Genomic DNA, 9,122 nt, shown 5'->3' with positions numbered 1-9,122 from the left:
GTAAGCCGTTCGAAGCTGTAACTGCTCAGTCAAAATGCCTAAACGCTTTCTAATTAAGTTTATCATTAAAATATGAAAATTAACTTGATTTTTTTTTTTTCCCTTCCATACCTCATCCTCTCCCTGGGCTGCTTCAGTCAGTTTGCTATTGTTAGTCATGGCATAACCTTCCAGAAATTACTGCGCGTTGCCTTTAAGCGACTTCATTAAAATGCATTCCTGCCAGAGAGCTCTTTATCCATACATATTAATAAGGCTTCGTAGCGATAATTAAGCGATGACTAATATGTTCGTGAATGTAAGTATCCAGCATAGGCAGGAGAAAGAATTTGTAGGTAAATAAGTTCTATATGTTATTGAAAAATAATGCTGACAAAATTATTGACAATTAAGATTTGCTGAGCTATACCAATTTAAAATAATCTTTTTTTTGCTTTTATGCTTAAAGCAGATACGACTGTCTTTGATACTGTGCTCCCTTGTATCAAGAAACTCAACACAGGTGGGGCTGTGGGAAGCAGCACCGCTGCCCTGGGTGGCTTCAGCTGTCCTCCTGGGATCCTCCAGAGTCTCGCCTGCTGTCCCGAACCCTGTGGCTGGGAGATGAAGGTCTGTGCTGAACGCAGTGAGAGCCCAGGGAAGAGCGGGCAGGGCTGCTCTCTCAGGGCAAATGTAGCACTCAAGGGCAACACGGACACTCCAGGGTTAGAAGAGGGTCATGCTAAATCTGGGGTGGGGTGTCTGCACTTGTAGAGAATCCTTTTTAAAAAATGGGGTTGCAGATCTGATTTGCACTCTTTTCAAATGCTCATTAATTCCGGACCAGCCAGAATGAGGCGAGTGGTGGGCATTTGTTACTGATAATGAAACTATTGAACAAAAACCCCGTCCATACGCATGTTGTAGGCACTGGTGCAGCCATGGAGAGGTTCGTGGTATAGCCCGTGTATGAAGTTAGCAGCCTGCTACACTGTTCAGGCTGGTTTGGGGCATTCATAGGGGTGGTCATTGCTTGTTTCAGTTCACGTCTTCCCTCATTCCATGATGTAACCAGAAGTCTCTTCTCCCAACAGTTTGAGAAACTTGCAAAGAGCTGAAGATGAGAGACAGAAGCCACTTTGCAGCTTTATATAGATCTTTTGCATTTCCTGTGGGATTTTATGTGAATTTTTGTGCTCTCTGTGGTGCAGGTGATAATGGGGAAGGAAAGAGTGGTGACAGAAATTCATGTAAAGCAGGAGAATACATTTGAGGAGGTCTGAACTTCAAAGAGGTGTTGATGGTAGTGAAAATGCTGGGTGCTCAGCTTGCTGAAGAAGCAGTTGCTGATGCAAATGCTTCAGTATGTGTTTAAAGTGAGATTTGGGCTTCCTGTTGTTTCTGGTTTTTTTTTTTAAGTTGACCCATATATCATTTCCCTGGATTCATAAGATTTTTTAGTACTCTGTTCTGTGAATGTATCAGAGGGACTACTTTTCAATTATAATTTTCATGCTTCTTATTTCATTTTCCATAATTAAGTGTTAGACTTTCATAAGATGCATTATCTCTAAAACGCTAGCGTTGCATAGCAATTTCATTTTATGTGAACTTTTGCAGAATTTTTTTTAAATACTTTTGCAGTTAATGTATTGGCTTATATTATTTTACAGGTTTTCCAGTAGATAGAATCTGTGTTCACGGTCAGAATGTGCTATATGTAATACAGGTTGCTTTTACTCAGGCTTAAAAGGGTATTAAACATTCTCAGGAAAGCTGAGCACTGCTTGCTCAGAGTAAAGGAAAAAGAAACACTCTTCATTGCATTTCAGCCTGCACATGTATCTAAGTGACTGCTTATCATAAAGAGAAGGCATCAGTCACCAGTTTTTTGTACTGGGAGGCAGCCTGGGATAAATAACAAATCCTGTAATTAGGCGCCAATAGAATCTAATTGACTTAGGTTAGTCCTCAAGCTGAAATCTAGCCTTTCTCTCTTGTCATGGCATGGAGCATCCTTTGTTTAATGAACACTGAAGGGAAATCGAGTGAGGTAAGAAAAAATAGCTCTTCTGAATGGATGCAGCCTTGTGCAAGTGTTTGAAGTTGTTATTTTAAGTGCTTATTTTAGCGACTTTTGAGCTGAGCATTTAGAATATAGAGAGTAGCATTTAGGAAAAATGTTAATGTGGTTGCTTACTTTAACATGAGCTGCAGCTCTGCCAGCAAAGATGAGACATGCCATTTAAGGAACACTAAAGCTTTGAGTGAAGTTTTTACTCAACTTTATTTAGAAACTTGCTGGAGTGCACCGGATGCTGGGGGAAACCAGAACACACTTTTTGGATTGTCAGACCAAAGGCAGGAAGGTTCCCACAGAGCCCTCCTCCTTATGTAGCTTCTGTTTCTTATTTAGATTTTGTTTTTTAATACCCAAGAGCTTTTAGTGGTGTTCTGACAATTGTGGCCTGGAAATTTGTCTAAATTAAAGCAGGTTTTGTTTGTTTACTTAAAAGTGCTAACAGACTCAGACAGTCCCACAGCATTTTTCAGGGCTTACATCATTCTAAAATAGATTCAATTGATTCAAAACAAATTTGACAAAAAAAATAATTTTCTTTGCCCACTTGATGTATTTGTATCTACACGAAAAGAACAGCTGAGCCTTGGCAGGTATGCTAAGTGTAGGATCTGGAATTGATATGAAATATCAATTAAGAAGCTTATTTTAGTTGCTGGAAGGTACAAGAGAACACAAGGAGTTAAACGAGCTAGTCTGAAGATGTGAGACTAAATGCAGGAGAGGTTGGGAGCCAGATCCTCAGCTAATGTAAGTAAATGTGAGTTCCACTGAGGGTATATCAGATGAAGGGCAGCTCCCATACTGTTTAGCTTCTTTTTTTTGGATGATTTGAGGTTTTATGAATCCCCATGTAAAGAAAGATGTGAAGAGCCAGGTATGCCTTCACAAACTGTCTGAAAAGTTGAGGATGGTCAGTTGAGTCATGGAAGTTTTCTTCACATTTGTTCATTGCAGCTCTATGATACAGTAGCTGTATTACAACACGTATAAAAAATACAAATTAACATCAAACCCTTATTCACATTTATTTATCACATAATTAAACACAGTATCACAGTGGTTTTAACTCTAGTTTTGCCTTCCCAGACTCTCAGTCAGGCCCCAGGAAAAGCACATGAAAGCTGCTGTGAGAGGAGGAAGCTACTTTGCAGTCCAGGAGCGCTTGCTGTGCTACTCCTACCACTTCACTGCTAGTTTTCTTGAGGACAGATGCATTAGCTCAAGTGCCATGAGATACTAGAGCCACGCAGAAAGGAGAGATGGGTAAGCAGAGGATCTAGGTACTCCAGAGGGTTAAATCCTGGGGTACTCCGACAGCGGTAGGACTAACCTCCTCTGTAGTCCCAGGATAGAGGGGAGGAGTGTGACAGGCATATGGAAGTGCCCGTTTCCCCACTGACCTCAGAGGGAGCATCAGGAGATTGTTCTCATGGAGTTGAAATTAGCTTTTGAAGGTAGCCACCTCTCTCTTTCTCATTCGGAGAAATGTCATCTGCTGTTGGTGGCGTGTCCTGTGGAAAAGTGAGAGACTGAAAGAAGAAGTTATGTGGTTTGGGCTCTGAATTTCAGCAACTGAGAGTTTTTAGGACTTCATAATTTATCTTTCAAGCAAAAAGACTATTATGTAGGCCTACACGTGTGTTGGGAATATTTTTAAAAAGAAATTCACTAAAGAGTGAAGTAGTGTGCAACTCCTTTCACACATAGAAGCTCTTCTGCCTTAGAGTCTGCTCCTATTCTAAAATGTTGGGAGACCAAACTCCTGGGAGAGATTAAAGGATATGAGGGAGAGATATGAGAGTGACAGTCCGGTTCATGGCCATTGGATTTGGCATTTGTCTCTTGCCACAAAGAGCTTACAAAACCATGAATAATTACATAATAAATACAGTTGTGGAAACAGCTCATTTGAAGAAGACAAGGAGTGTGTACGCTTGTTTACATTACTGAAAAATCTGAGTTTCTGATTTGTCTCACTCCTGCAAAAAAATGCAAAGAACAAAAAGAGCAGAATTATATTCTAGTTAAGGCATAATCTAATAGTGTGTACAATTCCCTGCTGCAGGACTAGAGTGTGTCCTGAATTGCACTGGTACGAGCTGAAGAGAACAGAATTCAATTCTGAGAATCCAGGTAACTGGTGGTGATAACCAAATCAGAAGAAAAACAAATTTGACTTTCATGGGTTGAAATGGCAAATCACTTGTTGATTTTACCTGTATGGTTACCTGAAATCACTGAATGGCTTCTGAAAAACTGTTTTAGTTTCAATGTGCAGCAGCTATATGAAGATCTGTTGCTTCCTCCATTTTAAAGTCCTAATCAAGAGTCCTCTGAAGTCATCCAGAAGCTTTTTATTGGTTAGAGGTGATGCAGATTCAATTGCAAATAGTTAGGTTGCTCGCTGGTATATTACTCTAGGAAAGTGCTGATTGCTTTATTCTCCTGTGCAAATGTTTGGTGATGAGTGGTGACACCAAAGCCTCAGTCTGTGTTCGACTGTTTGGAGTCCCTTGAACATGGTTTTGTAAGGCCATTTCTAGCTAGTAATTGGTAACTGGATGTGGTTAGGGTAGTTAGATAAACATACAGAGGAAGGGGATGAATCACTAAGTAAATATAATGTTGATGCTGTAGGAACTGCTGTTACGTACAGCACATTTGTGGCAGATGTGACGTATTTGTTTTCTGTTGTCAGGAAAATGTTACTTGAATTGAGTCTAAATGTGTGGTTCCAAATCAGCATATCCACACCTTCTTGATGCATATGTTGTCTCCATTTAGACTCTTAACCAGTTGTCAGCTTTTAACATACACCACTTCTTTTTACATATCCCCTTAGAATCTGGTCCCCTAATCTGAGGTCATATCAGAGAAGTTTCCATTGCTGTAAATGTCAGTGTAGTTGCATCATTAAAAGCCACTAAATTAGATGGTCTGTGTTAATGTAAAAAGAAATTTATGCCAGTGAAACAGCATTATAGTTATTAGTGGAGCATGTTGGCAGTTTCTGTCAGCAATTTTTGCAACCATGTAACATAGAAAGGGATAAAAATACCATTTACTGTGATTTGCATGCCACATAAAGAGGACAGAGTGATACGGTACCACAATCAGGAAGAAAAGCCCTGCAAGTAGTTTTCTGTCCTCTTTTTTGCACTTTTTCAGGATCTTGGTGGGTACACTAAATCTGCCTGAAGAGCCTTACGCTGCTTGTGGGTGCTCGGGCTGGGGCACCCCGTTATCCAGCAGTCCCAGGGCAGCCTGGTCCATCCTTCAGCGGATGGAGCCATCAGCCTTGTTGGGAGGGAAGAGGAACCAAGGCAGAAGGGTCGATGCCAACATTTGCATGCATCCAGGTAAAGGGTTTATTCATTCCCGTTTAGTGTTGAGGATTTAACCATTAAAAAGGCCTAATTAGAAGACAAATTAGATGTTCGATCACCCTGTTGCAACTGAGATAAAAAGCATGTATGTCTAAATATATGCTTTGTGCATATATATATATATGATACACGTATATATATGCATATGTGCTGAAATGAGTTCTCCAATCCCCTAGTGTTAATTTTATTTGTAATGCACAATCTTTGTTCAGAAGAAAGATCAAAATTTATATCAGAAGTGTGGTTAGTACATTCCCTTCATGTGTGTGCATGCATATACGTGCACCTAATTCACAATTTCCAGCCCCCAGTTTCCAAATGCTGGGTCCCACTCTGCCACGGCAGAGTCCTTGGTTCTTGGCAAAGCTGGACTGCTTTGAAATCATGGAAGACTTTTTTTGAAGACAAAAAACTCATGTCTGAGCTTTGAACTCCGTGAAATTTGCCATGATTTGTAGAATATCTCTGCCTTGAGTTTTGGTGCAAAGTTTCAGCAAGGAACTGAGTACTAAGTCACAATACATAGAAAATTACATAAGCTATTGCCAGGCAAGATATTGCAGTGATGCCATAAAATCCTTCTCTGGTTACTGCTTTCCTGACTCACTTGGCATGAAAAGTTATCTTGACTTCTACTTACTATTATCATAAAAACTACAGGGGTTTCTTCTTGCTGCTACTTGTTTTGTGAAAGATCCAGTAATTGGTAACATGTGAATTAACATTTTGCAGTAACAGAACAGAGTGCACAACCAACCATGAGAAATAGTGTTCTGAAAAGTCACTTTAGCATTTAAATCTATGGCAAGCATCAGAGCTAGAAAACCACACTCTTTAAGAAGCAATGGACTTGCACATCAAGTAGCTTACTTTTCTCCTGCTGGTAACCACCTATGTGAATATTTGCAACTAAAATGGAAACATGGTAAAAAATTAATAGTCATCACAGATCCTTTTATGCGATGCTTATATTTTTGTAAATCTTTGCAGCAAATGCTGTTGTATCTTCATACTGGAATTGTTTTATACTTGGTTTGAATGTACTCCCTTGCAATGTTATACTGTGGTCTGCTGCTTTGTTAGAATTTAGTTATTGGTAACATGTTTAGCTTAGTTTGGTGCACTACAAATTATGTGTATGCTCCATAACATTGACTGTGAAACAGTGAACAGCTAACAATGCCAGAAAAAGAATGAAAAAAGAAAAATCAGAGTCAAAACACCCTGTAAAGTCTTAAGGTACATTTTAAAAGATTGATGAGTTTTCCAGCCTCCTGTGGGTTACCTCTACTACACAGGCTAGTGAATTACTTGGATCATCTTCCCCCTGATATCCTTGACTTAATTGAGCTGTAGTGTGAGAAACATTTATTCAACAACTGCAGGCGCCAACGCTGCGGGGGAGCTCTTCAGCTGGGCTGGAGAGTGAGGACTGTAAGATTCTCAGAGATTGTTCAATACAGCCGTTAAAACACAGCAATGGATAAAGCCTTCTTGAAACCTCTAAGTCACTGGATAGATCTTTTGATTCAAAATCTTTTTGAACTAGGGTCACCTATGGTTCCTTTGCAGCTCTCAGCCTCGCTGTTGCATAAAAGAGGCCTTCAAATTTTGCCCATTTTGTCTGACAAGATCCTTTTTTCAGTATTCATCCTTCATGACCACAATTCAATCATTTAAGATGACAAAAACCACCTAACAGTGGGTTCTCAATTCTAATGGAGTAATTTTTAGCTGGTATTGTTAGTAATAGAGTAAAAAAGGAACACAGGCTTTCGAATTGGAAGCAACCTGGTACTTTTAAGAAGCTATTCTGGATAACTGAATGAGCAGTGCTAAAGAAATGGAAGGAAATTTAAATTTTGTCCTTGCAAGATACTTTAATCCAATATTTATAAGCAAGACTGTAAAATCAGGACTGTCAGAGAATGAGCTCTGTAACTGGAAGCAGAAATTCGCTGGTTCCAGACCTGGCCCTGCTTTGTGACAGTAAGCACATTGCTTAATTACGTTGTCTTGGTTTTCTCTGGTTTTGACGCTGGGATGAGAAGCAGCTTTGAGTAAGGCTGAACGTACCCGTGATACAGAGAAGAGAGGGAGCAACAGGTTTTCTGCTGGCAGGTGGCACTGAGCCCTTCCTGTGGCAGATGAAGCTGGGCTACTGAGTGTGTAGTCCTCTGTGCACCTCCAGTAAATCCAGTCCACACTGGTGACCCGAGAATCACTGTAAACAGGGAACTTTGAAATGTTCATAGAGAGGATATTATAGAAAGCCAAGAAACCATGGCTGGGATATGCAGTTAGCAGAGTGAATTTTTCCACAGAAACCTCAAAGACATTTCCAGTTTTAATGTTTTTAGCTTTGAAAATATAATCCAACTTTCTCATTTTTAGGTCTCTGACCATTATCCCCTGGTCTCAGCAGAACAGCAGCAGAGTATTTAACAGCTTCATTAATGCCAGAGTAATAATTACATACAGCAGGAGTGGCTATCGCATCAGGAATTTTTGTACCAGAACTTCAACTGCATTCTGATTCTTCAGAACTCAAGAGCAACATTTGTAAAGGTATAAAATTAGTGAAAAAGGTTATGTAATCTGAATCTAAAACAATACTAGTATCTTAAAAAAGAGAAAATGGGAGCCTGTGAGCTGGCTGCACTGCAGAACGGGTAGCTTACTCAGTGTGGGGTTAGTTACAGCTGCTCAGAATAACAGTTTCACCCTCCACCCCTTCATGGAAAAGACTAAGGCAAAAGTGCAAGCTGTTGGCTGGGCTGAGTAATTAATCCACAGAGAATGGTTTACCCAATGAGTCTGCTTTGTCTATACACGGATTTGAATTATAACAGTATTTGAAATGATGTGTTTTCATTTCTTTCCTTGCTACATGATCACAAGTTATCTGCTGTGAAATTTTTCAGTGCAATATTCAGAACTGTGTTTCATATTTATAATTGGCCAAATAATCCAGATGCCAGCTTCTGTTTTCTTTATGATTATTTATTGTGTTCATTACATTTATATGTATAAATGTAATATCTAAATATTCTCAGAGTTATCATACTAGATTTCAAAACATGCACAAAACAATAACAAAACTAAAGTAAAAAAGGATTTACAAAATCTTGCCGTATTTGCTGATTTATAAATGACAGAGATTACTAGCTATGTGTGAATCGCACAGGTGGGAAAAACAGGTCATCTGTCACGTTTCCTTCCTCTGGATCTTGAAAATAGAAACTGGAGCTGGCTCAAGGGCTCACTGCACGAAAATGCCTTTCTCTTTTAGAGAAACTTACTTGGGGAAACATGAGAGATGCGAAGCTTTGTGCATACTTACAAAGTCTTTTCATCTTAATTACGAGCGTCTGAGACCTTACAATTTTTTCAAGCATCAGGATGGTACAGTGATGTTATTTTATAGCAAGGCCTGTATAACTATAGTTAGAATCCACATGCACATTTTTCACATTGTCCCCAGGTACCTGGTTAATCAGTCGGATCCCTTAGTGACTCTTCTAAGCTTTGGGTTAGTTTCTGAAGCGTGACACTTCTAGAGCCTTCCCACCATTCTGCCTATGTTAGGTCTCATTTTAAAAATGACACTTTAATTTGATATTTAACTATTGTCCAGCCTGGAAAGAAGGAGGAAGCCAGGGCCGAGGCTTTGG

General features: G+C 39.6%; 1 protein-coding gene across 3 annotated transcripts in view; it reads left to right on the top strand.

Annotated features, from left to right (window-relative positions):
* Positions 1 to 778: 778 nt before the first annotated feature.
* Positions 779 to 9,122, top strand: part of WLS (Wnt ligand secretion mediator) — a 63,403-nt gene continuing 55,059 nt past the window's right edge. For all 3 annotated transcript variants that reach the window (XM_075037354.1, XM_075037353.1, XM_075037350.1), the window contains exons 1-3: positions 779 to 3,325; positions 5,231 to 5,421; positions 7,843 to 8,016. The gene's annotated coding sequence lies outside the window, so the exon portion shown is untranslated. The remainder of the gene's footprint in view (positions 3,326 to 5,230; positions 5,422 to 7,842; positions 8,017 to 9,122) is intronic.

The sequence above is a fragment of the Buteo buteo genome, chromosome 10 (assembly GCF_964188355.1).
Source record: "Buteo buteo chromosome 10, bButBut1.hap1.1, whole genome shotgun sequence".
Lineage (NCBI taxonomy): Eukaryota > Metazoa > Chordata > Aves > Accipitriformes > Accipitridae > Buteo > Buteo buteo.
The sequence above is the reverse complement of the archived record's forward strand: the minus strand, read 5'-3'. Positions and strand labels throughout refer to the sequence as shown.